Source organism: Seriola aureovittata, chromosome 9 (genome assembly GCF_021018895.1).
Source record: "Seriola aureovittata isolate HTS-2021-v1 ecotype China chromosome 9, ASM2101889v1, whole genome shotgun sequence".
In the NCBI taxonomy this organism is placed as follows: domain Eukaryota; kingdom Metazoa; phylum Chordata; class Actinopteri; order Carangiformes; family Carangidae; genus Seriola; species Seriola aureovittata.
In genome coordinates this window covers 8,304,768-8,319,385 of record NC_079372.1, presented here as the reverse complement: position 1 = coordinate 8,319,385, position 14,618 = coordinate 8,304,768, and the positions used below count along the sequence as shown (strand labels likewise).

Genomic DNA, 14,618 nt, shown 5'->3' with positions numbered 1-14,618 from the left:
GCTCAGTCTCTCCCCATCAAGCACACAAGACACACACACATACACACACAAAATAACACTTACTCTTCCTCCTTTGACACTCTTTGTCATCAGCGGAGACAAAAAAAAAAACTTGACAGTATGGAGTTCACAGGGACACAGATAAACACGCTCTGACTTAAAGACATGACCTGGCCTCTCACCCAGCTTGTCTCGTGACCTGACTAATGAGGTACAGACGGGGCTTGACCCTGATGTGTCTAGAAGCCACCAGAGAATATCTAGTCATTGCAGGAGAGACGTTCAGTGTGTTTGTGTGAGTGTGTCTGTCAGCGCGCTGTTGCATGTCACCCTTCAAGGAAGTCAAGGTCCAAAAACTATTGTGGGCCAACTTTTTCCACTTACAAGGTGCAAATGTTGGTGGAAAAAAAGGAAATTCCAGCAGCTCAGTTCATTAGTTAATAACTTGATGTATCACTGTTTTGTGACTTTTTCATGAACACACAGTACGTTATTCACCTGATAAATAATTAATGAAATAAAATGATTCTCAAAAGTACAAATTGTTTTCTTCCATCAGTGGTCTAGTGGGTCAATCAACTAATCATTGCAGCAATAAGGAAAGGGTTAATTATTATGGCCAGGTTTACAGCCATTGATAGAAGTGAATTTATAACTCTGAGCACTAATTTCATTCAAAACACCTTGACTTTGATACAGATATTTAACAATAGTTTTTGATACTAATTTTATCAAGTCCATTTTAACAAAAAGAAAATTACAATACACATCAGGATACAAATGTAACTTTTACTTTACACACTCAAACGTCACCAGCATCATTAGGTCTTGTACCCAGCGTGCTTTATGCTTATTGGCCCGCTGACGCTGATGAGATTTACTCTATTACTTCTTAGGTATCAAAATTGTGTATCGAATGACAGGCATTTTTCGTTCCTCGATTTGATCAGTCCATAAAAGTATCAAAGTTTGATACCCAGCCCTTACTGCACGGGTTTTTGACTCAAGGTGCTGTCAGTCAATTTTCCCTTCACAAATAAAAACAGAAATCCAACGATCATAACATGAATTGTGTGATAATTACTTGTTATTTCGCATTACTACACCTGCTTACCCACATTGATTATTTTCAGTTTTTAGTTTAGTAGAACAGTTGAAATACTTACAAACATCCACCTTCTTTTGTCCTTAGCTATAGAGGGGGAACTGAAAAAACAGAAAGCGCGAGAAAGAAAAGAAAGGCCCGGAGGGGAGGGGCAGAGACATTCTATTACCAAACAAAGCCTTTTAATCAATAAAGAGATAAAAGATATTTTAATCAAAGACATATTTCCTTGTTTGTCTAATGCTTCTGCCGCCACCGTGCATATGATCTTTAAATGCTGAAAAGGATGCATAATGCTCTCCCAGAGAGCCACTCATCCATATAAACACAAAACAGGAGCAGTCAGCAGAAACACACACCAGCCCGGCCCAGCGCACAGACACTCCATAGACGCCAAATTACATTAGGATGGGCATATTAAGGGGAAATTGCATCCTGTAAACTAGAATATTATTTCTGCACACAAACACACTGCTTGCACACACACACACACAAACCATTTTTCAACATCATATTCCCCAGTCCCGTGCTCACTATTCAGTAACAGATCCATACAAGTATTGTTTTGTGCATGTGCATGAACACACATGCACAAACACACATGCACAAACTGTAAACACAAAGTATGGTGCTATTAGTGTGTGGGCTGTTTGTCGGACATGCAGGCATCCGCTAGCCGTGGCTAAAGCGTTCCAATGAGATTAGAGGGGTAACCGGAGCCCTCCCAGGCCCACTGAACTGAGCTCACACTGGGCTAACAAGTCCAGAGGTGGTGGGCAGGCTGGATCAGGTTCCAGGAGCTAATGGGTCAAATACCAACTGACACTTAATTGAGTGATAAAGTGTGCACATTCAGGTGTGTGTGTGTCTTTGTGTGTAGCTAATTCACCTTTACATTCTTGTATATGAAGATGTTTTTGGTTATAAACAGTCTAGGTGTGTGTGTGTGTGTGTGTGTGTGTGCGCGCGCACGCTACTTAGGGTGTATCAGAGTTTGCACATGTCTGCCAAGCACCGGGGAGCAAACAGCAGCTCCAGTAATAGTGATTCATGCTTTCCGTCAGGCCCCCTGACAGGCTGGGTTCGATCCCCTGCTCAGCGCGCTGTAGCGGCAGTAACAGCAGCCGAGGCAGGCGCAGCACCACGAACATCATCATAACTGCTGAGGGAGTGTTGGGCTGCTGACATATTGATCGACCCTCAGTTAGGAGATTTGATAGATTGACCTCGGACTCTTGACTTTAAGCAGTAAAAGGAGGAGGGCAAATCGGGAAGTCAGAGAAAACAATCGAAGCAAAGGGGGAAAGGGTAAAAGAGCTACCAGTTACTGAGATAATAAGTCAGTGATCTACGTTTTATTAAGGGCTGCAACTGAAGATTGTTTTTTTTACTGTTGATTAATCTGCGCATTATTTTTTACAATTAATTGATTAAACTAAAAATAATATAAAAAAAAATATATAACACAATTCTGCAGAGTGATATATTCAAATAAATTGCTTTGTCCAACCAACCGTCAAACATCCAGGGATATTCAAATTACAATGATAAAAAGAGAAGCAAATCGTCACATTTGAGAAACCATAAAGAGCAACTATAGATTCATGTCCACAATAAGTTACTTAACTGATAAACTATACTATAACTATTTCAGCTCTCGTTTCATTTGGTCAATGCGGCTCTTGCTGAGTTTCCTCCTTCTTCTTCTTCCTCAGTTTATGAATAACATTTCATACAATACAATTAAAAAAACTTCACTCACATCTCATGACCAGAATATAATTATTTGCATATAGAACAAGCAAAGAGACAAAATATAATATCCATGAGGCAACATCTCTTCCTCCCTGCCCCCACACCAACAGTCCTAAGGCACCAGCAACTCATCAGACCATCAGGCTGAGCCTAACCCCAAACCTCCTTTCGGCCCCTGTGGGGCTCAGGGGCCAGGAAGGACCAGTGAGGGTACAAGCTTACTCTAACGATGGAGGAAACCGTGTCCAGTCGGCTGGAGCCTGAGACGGAGCAGAAGACCCTGCACCATTGTTCTGCCAAAACACTGACAGCTGGTGATTTAGGACCGGGGCTGCCCAGGAGCACTAGGGGAGGGACAGGAGCGAGGGAGGTCAGAGAGAGGCTCCACAGGCACCCTTCAACAATCCTACCCGAATCCCTCCATCCATGAGATGGCAGAATGAATCATGGCTGACCCGGCGCAAGGCCTGGGCCTGGCCTCTCTCCACCACCCCTTATCCCCTCTATCGACCCCGCCTCTCCCTGGACAAACATGACAAATCTGGTGTTTATTTACTTAAAAAGACCTGCAGAAAGAGCAAAGGGGGGCAAATAAAAAACTGTAAAATCAATACAGAGTTAGTAGTTCCTGCCCTACAGCTGGTCTGTCCTGTCTGTGCGGCAGAAGAAACTTAAGCTCTGGTCTAATAAGGACCCAGGTGGAAAAGGGATGCAGGTGGCTTCGGCAAGCTGCACATAACTGGAGGGAAATGCAGAAAAAGCCAGAAGAGAATGAGGAGCTGGTATAAAATGCACCTAAAATGTACTTTACTACACATCAGTCACTACCAAATAATTTCATTCACTGTCCATGATCACTACGTCTCTCTCCACGTCTTAACTGGAGTTACACATTCTGAGCGTTGGACGGTGAACTTAAAAAGAATAACACAACAGCCAGAGTCTAAGCTGCGGGTGATGTATGTGCACAGTCTGAGACATGCGAGATAAAATTGGTCTCCAAGTTAGAGTCCAGACAGCGGAGCATTGAATCTACAGAGCCTCTGCTCTCGCCACATGACAGGGAGAAAACAGATAAGGCTTGCTCTCTGGGGAGAGGGAGGGTGGCCATCAAGCCAAACCCCTAAAAAGAAATAACAGCGGCGAGCTGTCAAGGTTTCTGTCATGTCCTACATCACGTCAGCCGCCCATTCCATCCCAGGCAAACCGTGCATGCTGCTGTGGCCAAGGATGAAAGTGCTGGAAAATGGGAGTCATTGTAAACCATTTTCTGCCCTACAGCCCCCACCACCACCACCACCACCACCACCACCACCATCCCCTCCATCTCCACCCCTCTTCTTCCCAACTCCTCTTGAAGACAAATGGGTCCAGGGCAATGACAGAGTGCCTGGTCCACAAATCACCAGCGGCCAGTCTGCTCGTCCACTGTTTCCTCCTCCCCCGCTGCCTCCCCCCTGCACCCAACCTCGCCCCTCCCCGTCCCCAGCCCCTCCATTAGTCATGTGCACATGGGCAGCAGCCAGCAGCCGTAATTAGACAAGGACAAATCGCCAGCCACGGACACAGACGAGTCCGGCCGCTAAATAAGGCCCCGTTTCCATACCGACCCGTGGGCGGTAAGTAGGGCCAAGGAGAGTACTGGGGTGTGGGAGAGAGAGAGAGAGAAGCGGGGAGAGGTCGGTACTGTCCAATACACCCTGCGATCCTCTTGGCCTGGCCTGGCCTGGCCTAGCAACTAATTTATTATCCTCCAGACCCATGGCTTGAATCCACCTCTCACCCATACACACTCAAACTAAACCGCTATGACTGTATCCTTCAACACCTGATTCGCAGCTGGAACTGGGTTGTATTCATGTCCAGACTGGCCTTAGTTACTCTTCTTTCTTACGCTACCATTAGAAATGAAAAGCCCTTGATGTACTTTATGTGTAGTTGAGTTTGGAAGGACTTGGAATCACAAACACAGATATTAATTTCATGAATATTAAACTTTTTTTGCTCACTTTTGTCAAAGTGCTGAAAGTGTAAAATTCAAGATAGCACAATTTTCTACACAGAATCTGAACACAGCCATTCATCTTTCAAGACAAGGGCGAGACAGAAACCTCATACAACTCTCCATCACATTCCTGTCAATGCAACACCACTACGTCACTTGTTTTCGGTGGTCAAACCAACTCTAAATAAATAAATTAAGTAAGCAAAGCAAAGCTGGAGCAATAACGAGCTATAAAGAGGTTTCAGGGTACATTAGTTGTAACATTAGAAGGATGGAATTAGCAAAAATGAGAACCCAAAGAATCAGATTACACACGAACGAAGAAACCGGCAGTCAACAAAATATAAATTATAGCCATACGAGAGTAGAGCAGACTGAATCCACAGAGGAGTATCAGTAACAATTGCTTTGGCCGGGTCAGAGCTGCAACACACTCCCTGGGCAGAAGGGGGTCGACGAGGAAACTGACCGCCACACACACACGCATACACACGCACACAAACGGTATGCTCCATCAGAGCAAACCTTATTGATCTGCCTCCTAATTTTCTAATTAGTTTTTATTGGATTTCATAATCGTCATCAGGACACATCAAAAGAAACTCAAAACCCCAGCAAGATTTTCTGCCCTCCTCAACATAATTTTTTTAAACTGTGAAAATGAAGCCATGTATTCAATCGCAACTCCCCAGCTGTGAGAGCGACCCTGCCCCCCCCTACCCTCCCCAACTTCCCCACCAGAACTCCTTGGACAGCAAACACTGCACAAACACACCATTTCTCCCATGTGCAGTAACTGATGTTTAGCATTGCACATTTTCTGCATGATCTGCTGCTATTTGTCACACTTCTGCTCTCTCTCCAGTCGCCTCTCACTTGTAGCACTTGTTAAACATACCGCAGTACAGGGCTTGGAAAAATGTGGAGATAAAAGAAAACACGCGGCCTCGTGCCGATACTGATTATGGGCATCGAGTGTTTAGTACTTCCTCTTGTTCTCGTAAGTCTTCCATGACCCATGTAACCTCACTGTCCTGAGCAAAACTCTGACCCAGCCTGATTTTTTTTTTTTTTTTTTTTCATCAAGCCTCCTGCTGTACAGTGACACTGCCTCTGAACTGCACTAGTCAGTTGGCATTTGTTCTCAACACAGGAAACTTCCTTCCAAATCCCTGTGAATAGCTGCTCACAGAACGACATGCTGAAAGATTGAGCGTCCAGCAACGACCAGAACTTTCCAAGAACTACAGCAGCTGAACAGTGGTTATTGCATATTTGAATGTTTTTGTAGTGTTATGTATGTGATGTTGAAAGACAGACTGAGCACAGAGAGCAAACACAGTCCAGAGGAGGTTGAAAGACAAAGAACATCCAATGCCCTCATTCACACTTGGGGACAGTTAACTCGCTGACATCTGTTTATGAAGGAACGAAATGTACACAAAAAACAATAGAAGGGATTTTCAAATTACTGGAATGAGTGTCCCCTTGGACCACAGGCCTCGACTTCTTTTAGCACCTCTGCTATCATATCTGCTTCAGAGAATCCTTCTTGCACCATCTGGTGTGCAATAAACGAGGCGCGAACCGGAGACGAACTGGGCAGGAGCCAGCAAAACTGGTCTGTATAGAGATATTCTGTTTATTTACTCCACTGTTCCAGTGCTAAAACAGAAAGAACTAAGTGGAATAATACTAAAACCCCTTCTTCTCTATGCCTCTCTGCACTCATTAAATCCATGCTGCCAGATGTTAAACAGCCACAAGAACGGATTTCAGTGGGTTTTTTTCATCTTTGTTATGGCCCATTTTAAGACAAAACCTCTGGCATGATGACATCAACACAGCAGCTTTTAGCAGAGGGTGGATGAAGATAAAGAAGGGAAGAAAGTGAGAGATGTTGCAGGATTTTAATTTTTATTGACAACAGAGCAGCAGCAACAGCCAATGCAGCAAATCTAAACATTTCCAAAATTTCACTCTCCTTCACCTTTTAAAATGTTGATTATTTTTACCAAATGTATCAAGGCAGACTATTTCTTAGACATATTTAAACTAAACAAAGAAAAAAAAGAAAGAAATACTTTGTGCATATGAATTCTTATACTTGACTTAGCAGATTCAAATGCATCAATGGCAAATTCAAGTTTACAACTTGGCCTGCATATTAATTTCATCACACTTTTGAGGTCCCTCCTGAGTAAAAGGCATATATAAAAACAGCAGTTAAATGAGAGCAGGAAGCAAACAATCCTCTTGTCTGATGAACCTTTCCTTGAACTCTTTGTCCTGAATGAAACGCACAAGTTATAGCAAAAACTAAGTAACTCCTCAGCTGGTTGGAACCAAACCTACCACGAAGCATGATGATGTCTGCACCGTGGCACAGAGAAGATTCTCAGGCTATACTTGTCCTACGTCTAAACATTGTTTCCATGTGAAAATCATTTTCATGGGATGGACACAGCTCCAGGAAGGCCACTTTGCCTCAGTCGCCAACTCTCCATAATAACTTATTTTGGTAATCAAATCATTAGAAACATAAACAAGGACGATTTCATCTCCTTTGCGGTAATCAAAGACAAAAATCTAATTTTGACTATATGCGATAATATACAATTGGCTATACTGGCAGTCAAAATAAGCAAAAGTTGGACAAAGTTGTCAAACATGAATACTTTTTACCTGCATATGTCTGTGAATGCATGTGTGATTATTGTGGAAAAGGTTTGTTTCCGTTGTCTACAATACAACATGAGACCAGTGTTTTTAGATCATCTACTCTAGAGAGCATATCTGAAATTCAAAAAGCACCCTTTTGGGTATTTTTTTTTTTATTTTATTTTTTTAAACAGCTTGATTTGAAGGCTAAAATAAACTACACAAGATGTGTATTCAAACTACGCCACCAAGGTGGGGACATAGTCTCTGCAGCAGGTACAGACTCAGAACTGAAGGAAAGACACACAGACACAGAAAGAACAACTGCTTCAGCGAACACGCAACTTCAAACTGCTGCCACTACTGCTCACATCTCAGCAACAGACAGCAGACCAAACAGCCAATACCACAATGTCCATCCAGCCAGAGCTCAGAAATTAACACCACTGAAAATGAGACTCTCTAAAGAACGCAGTTCAACAGAACTACCCATCCAATCTGACACAGACTGAGAGGAACTACAACGTATAAATCCATGAGTGTAATGGTGCTACAGGCATATCTAATTAAGGTGTTCTCTCTACAGAGTGGTGAATAAAGGATCTGAATAGCAGTATAAATGAGACATTTCGTCACCGTGCCAGACAGATAAAAAATTACAGTATAGATCGGGGAAAAAGTAGTTACAGTTAACGTAACTTAAAGCATGTGTGAGATCGAGAGCCAATTGTCTCTACCTCATCCTTCCCTCAACTTCTCTCATCCAATTCATGCCGTTACCCCACTCTCTCTTTCACAAATCTTTTCAGAACAGGTGAGTCAAGGCTGAAGGGTGACCCTACCACTTCCATCACACCAACCCTTGCTCACACCGAGGTGTGTAAGGGGGGCACGGGGCAGCAGAACAAGTTTAAATCCCAGTGAAGATGTTTTTGGCCTTGATCACCGTGCCCATCGATCCCTGGCTGATTCCCACTCAGATACGTCTTATTTTATTAGTGGCTTCGGCCTTCTGCCGCCCCATTCCGCTGTGATCAATACCAGCATGGGGATGGCCCATATTTTTCTCACTTTTAGTGCCTTAACGCTGTTTAACCGTGTCACCTGATAAACGACAGGCCCTCCCCAAACACTGATTTCCTATTGATTTCTCCCTCATTCAGCCATCCCTCCCTTCGTCACTCTCCCATTGTTTTTATCTCCAGTTATCTCCTCTCTCCTCCTGCTATACTTTCACCCCTTCCCCCATCCTAAATAGAGGACGGACCCTCAACCACAGACAGCCGTTCTGATAAGAGTCAGTTTAGGTCACGCTAAAGAGGACCTGGATCACATCTTTTAAAGAGAGTTAGTAAAATATTATCCAAAAAACACACCGGAGGACTGTGCTGAAAGGTAGGTTCGTGTTTTTTGAATTTCCATCATTACCCACCAAACGGCCCCGCACACAAACAGGATACCTATCTGTGTGCACGCAAGCATCATCAGAGCACAATACAGTGACCACCACGCAACAGATGCTATGACAACCTGGAGGGAGACAGCTCCATCCATCATCGGCTGAAGTCCTGATGATCGAAGCAGGGTTCGGTCTACGGAGGAGGATGCACGGGGAGTTCCAGCAGGGCAACATACAATCCACTTAAAGGGCTTCTAATGGGCTATAACTGTATACACACATTTGATATGTGTACAGTAGATAGCAAAATTAATGTGGATATAGATGAACAGCAGTGATGAGGAAACAAGATTATGACTGAAGCAAAATGGAGAAAAAATATGCTGTAGACATTGGGGATAAAATGAAATGAACTGCATCTGAATTCTGGAAGAAAAAAATGATAAAAAAAAAAAAGAAGGATGGACCTGGTATTTGGCAGCGCTACCTCTATCTCTCTCTCTTCTCAGACTGTACATTATTTATGCAAAATTAAACCTGCTCCTATTCCTGCTTAGTCTGGCTCATCCACTCAGTTACCTCTTTATTGATCTCTCATCTAAGGCACTTCTGTAAATCCAGTCTGTTCCTTCCAGCCGTACTGCCATTAATTCCATTAATTATGGGTCCCTTATCACCAGATGCCTCGAAGATGTCTGGCTGGACCTGTCCTGGTCATGATACTGGCTTCATTTTCTAATTCACAGGATAATACAATAATCTTATCACAGTGAAACTCCTGTGTTTATTTGTAGTTTATGTTCTGTAGAAAAATAAGCTATGGAAATGATCTGTGTTACTTAGTCTTGAACTTTACACATTACTCACAACTTTGCTCTTAACATGTTTAACCTGCTGTAAAAGACTGATTAAAAGAAATACATTTTCACGGACAAATGGTCCACTCCTGAAAATCTGGTGTGATTTCAGGTTCCACGCATGAAGTCTGAATAAGTAACCTGGCACCTTGAGCATCTGTTAAGGAACCTGCTAACATGACCTGGCATCTTTTATTAGGTCTTTCACCCTTTAACAATGGGTTAAGTGATAAATTGACATTTACAGCACAGCTTGCCAAGTAACACTGGGTACAGAGCATACTGAGAAACTGACCGTGAAGTAATAACGAGCGAGTGGGAAAGAGCAGAGATTTTCTATTAACACAAGGGGAGAGGAGTTAAAGGGGTTGTGGGCTATGAGAGGACCGGTTTCTTAAAGTATATTTTTTGGGGCTTTTGTGCCTTTATTGGACAGGATAGTGGAGAGAGACAGGAAATGGGGAGGCAGAGAGAGGGGGAATGACATGCAGCAAAGGCCGTTCGATGCGGGACTCGAACCGGGGCCAACTGCAGCGAGGGCTGTAGCCTCTACACATGGGGCACCTGCTTAGACCACTACACCACACGACGCCCCGAGAGGACCGGTTTCTTGAACAAAACTGCCCAGATTTAACAGCTTACACCCCACCACCACCACCACCCTTTACAGTAACCCCTCTGCAAAGTTATGAGGCTGCAGCCATGGAGGAGCTTGAGCACCAGCTAGTGGTAGTGGAGTTTCACTGCCAAGACGCCCCACACCAAACACATTAATCATGACCAGGGGAGTGTAAAATTCAATCGGCTCCTTCCATCCATTTCATGTGAAGCAGACTGAAGGCCGGCCTTGTAGTGCCTGAGAAAGGAAGGATGAAAAAAGGGGGGAAAAAAGAAAGAGGAGCTCCCTACACTTCATCAGAACCCCTACTTCATAACAAATGGTGTGTCTCTCTGGCGGAGGAGTGCCATCAGAAACACGCGTTCTCTCTATCCATTTAATTCCGGCAGTGGAGGAAGGGTCAGGGAGGGAGCAGTGGGTGCGTGTTCTGCTCTCCGCTCGCCGCTTCCCCAGTCACACAGTAAACTACCTTTTAGGAATTGTTTCTCAATAAGAAATGATCAGTCCATTTATCTGCACCAGGCGGGCCTGTCTCTTCACCCAGACCTCCAATATTTTTCGTTTGACCTGATCAGGGCTATAAACTAGACCAAGACACTTTCAATTTGTCACCCGAGGAGGCCTCTGCGAGTCCCATGCTACTGATTGCATCCTCCCTCCCAAATGTAAAAATTCCTCCCATGCTTGAAATCTCTTAGACTTTTTTTTTTTTTCATGCATACAGCTACTGGGAAATACAGCTTTTTGTTCATGCTATAGAAAATGCTCTGAAAAATGATCACATCCACACACCATGTCCAGAACTTAAGGTTGTCTTCTGTTAATAAATACAGTAAGAGAAAATTGGTTATTTGTAAAAAATAAATTAATATTCATGATTTTGGAGTTGAATGCAAAAATAATTCTAAACTTCAGCTGGAACAATTAGTCAACAACAACAACTAATCAACAAAAACAACAAACTATCAATTAGTCGATTGACTAACAATTGATAAATTAAATATAATAGATTATCTGACTGCTCAAACGTGAATTTACTGGGTTTCTTAGTTTTCTATGAAAGTAAACAGAATATCTTTGGGGTTTGAACTATAGGTTGAACAAAACAAGCAATGTGAAGATCACGTCGAGTTGGACACTTTGAATTTGTGATGGGGGTTTTTACTGTCCTTGACATTTGATGATTAATCAGTTAAGTGAGAAACTTAATGAGCAAATTAACTGATAATGAAAATAATCATTGGTTGAAGCACTGCAACAAACATAGTCGAGGACACTGAGTAACTACCATTTTATCTTATTTTCTACTTATTATTAGATTCTAAATAAAAAAATAAGTCAATAAATCAGTGTTATTAAATACAATATCATCCATGTATGTTACTTTTTGAAAATATGCTTATCACTGACACTTTGCCAGGTTAAAAACCTGTGCTTAACCATCATTGGGTTCAAGCTGTGATTCCTAATGTTATGTCATTAACCTTGAATCTCATATCATGATTAATAGTTAAAATCCTTTATCGCTGTAATTCTGTAGTGCTATGGTCAATTTTCTAGAAAATTAATTGAGGAAACATTTATAGATAAAATAACAAGACTGGAATGTGTGTTTTCGGCAAATCCGGATAATGAAATGCCTGACAAATCAAAAATCTTCATCACACTGATGCAAAAATCATGTAAAAATCCAATGTTGCTGAAAAGCAGGCCTGCTCATTGGTTTGCACCATGGCACATGATGGCCTAACAATGTAAAGGGATAGCAAATTCATATGGTCTCTGGATAACACAAAAAATAGAAATCTAAGCTACACTGTGAATCCCTCCAACAAGCAAGATCCTCCAAAAACTGGCAGCTTGCACTTATTACGGGTTGTTCTGTTCATTGAGGGGAGAAATATTAACCACACTGTTTTCTTTCAAAACATGTAGAAACTTTGAACAGGGGGTAATTACAATTCACACATGACTTGCTTTCCCATCAAACCATTTAGAAACAGTTAAACATTCTTTGAATTGGGTAGAACATGTCAATGATTTTTTGACAGCGCTGAAATATGGCAAGGAACACTCAACCACGTACACACAACCTGTTCAAACGGCTGCCTTATCAGAGTCACATGCACGCGATTAATCACTAATACCTCCGGCTGTCACCTCGCATGTATGTTGTTACACAACATTAATGGGCAACTGAGTGGAACTGAAAAACACATGTAGAAATTTAGCCTCTCTTCTCTTACTTGTTTGTTGTCCTTGCTCATGGAGAAAAGCCTCCTTCCTGTCAAGTGACACTGAGACAAACGCACCATAGCTCCACTCGCCGCACCTCTGAGGATCCCTAAAATACAGAACAAACAAGACACATGAGACATGAGTCAAGACCCCTTGTTGAAATACTGTGACAAACCATCTGATAGACACATAACATAATTTATGCCTTGTTTAATAATCAATGATTTGGTGTCTGATAAGAAATGCAACAGTGCAAGAAACCCAGTTTGGGACATATTTGTTAACAATGATTAATTGCTTTACTAAATAACAGACAAGGTCAAACAAGGGGATGCAAAGCTTTTAGTTCCAAAGTTTATCGCATGCTGCTCAAGTTGCTATATTTGCAATGACAATGATGCAATACAACTGCACCCATTTCTAAGTGATAAAAAAGCGATATGAACAATGGTTTAGTATATTTTACAGACACAGAGATGGACGACACAAAGAATGTGGCCTGCTTTAAAAAAATAATGCAAAATAAAACTAATGATACAATAAGTGTATTGAAAGATGATTAATTTAGTGGCATTCAGATTTTCTTAGCAGCTCTCTCCTGTTTATTCAGCTTTGTGGTTCTAAACAATGTGTGGCAGTGGCAAAGTTGTATGTTAAACAGGCTCTGCAGCGTGCTTTTCCTTCCATTCCCATTTTTGGTGACATTTCTATTCTTCATTCAGTTGAATTCAGCTGCCTAAGAAAGAGAACCAGCCCAGTAGGTAATACAAGAGTACAATTCACTTTGTCATTGTGAATCAAATCAGTTGGACAGAATTTTGATTAGATCACAGAAGAAAATGTACAGAGCATTTTTAAACAGAGGAAAAGTTTCTGCCGACAGGGGGCTACCTGAGCGCATAAATTGGTTGACATTAGCACAAAACCCGTTACCTCAGTTAGCCAGGCAAGTGTCAAGCCCTAGGGAAACAAAAGTATTGAAGGACAGTCTGTGTTTTGCATGTAAAAATATCTAGGCAAGTGACATATTCAGTCATGATTGACTAATGTGTGGGCTGCACTTTGCATTGCTTCGTAATTGATACATTTAATACCTAATTACTGCACTTAATTGCATTGTAACTAATAGCCATTGCTAATTAATTGACACTAGAGAAAAATCATTGTTTCTGATTTTACCACAGGTTACCATACTCTATTAACAGTGTAGGGTAAGAAATGCTGTGTTGTCGACATGTTCACATGTTGGAAGATTTGAACTGAAATAGTCACAGACTTATTGGGGAATAGGTTCTGGATCTATATTTCAGGGGACTCAAGTCGCTAGATTTAACCGTAGCCTTGATGCATGGTGAACCTTCATGCTGCATGCTGAGGCTAAGTGCCTTTTTAAAACACATCACTTAATTTCTTTTCCTATACCATGTGGTTGCCTCCTCTCTCCCTGTAGAATACTACATCTACCTTCTCCAAGCCACACGCAGCCAGGGAATAATCCAAACAAATATGTTTTTGTTATCAAAAACATATAATTGAGATTTCCATATATAGACTGTGATCATTCATTCACTTTGCAAAGGAACCCAACTGCAGAATACACACTGAGAAGTCCCATACTGATTCATTACTGTGGCCACATTGGTTATTTGTCAGTGTTTGCATGTTAAGTTGCAATGATTAGTCAATTAATCAATTAGTGGGGGGAAAAATATATCAACTATTTTGATCATCAATTAAGGGTTTCAGTCATTTTCAAGCAAATATGCAGTGTTTTTTTTATTCTAAAATAAATCAATATCTTTGGCTTTAGGACTGTTCATTGGTCAAAACAAGCATTTTGAAGTTGTCACGTTAGGCTCTCATAAATACATGGTGCTTGTTTCAATAGTTTTTAACATTCTATATACTAAACAATTACTTGATTAATCAAGGGAATAATTGGCAGATTGACTGATAATGAAGATTGGTGGTTGTCCTAT

The 14,618-nt window shown here is 41.8% G+C and overlaps 1 long non-coding RNA gene across 2 annotated transcripts in view; it reads right to left on the bottom strand.

Annotated features, from left to right (window-relative positions):
* LOC130175056 (uncharacterized) overlaps positions 1-12,739 on the bottom strand; it is a 57,658-nt gene extending 44,919 nt beyond the window's left edge. For both annotated transcript variants that reach the window (XR_008828685.1, XR_008828684.1), the window contains exon 1: positions 12,648-12,739. This is a non-coding gene — a long non-coding RNA (uncharacterized LOC130175056). The remainder of the gene's footprint in view (positions 1-12,647) is intronic.
* Between the last annotated feature and the right edge of the window lie 1,879 nt (positions 12,740-14,618).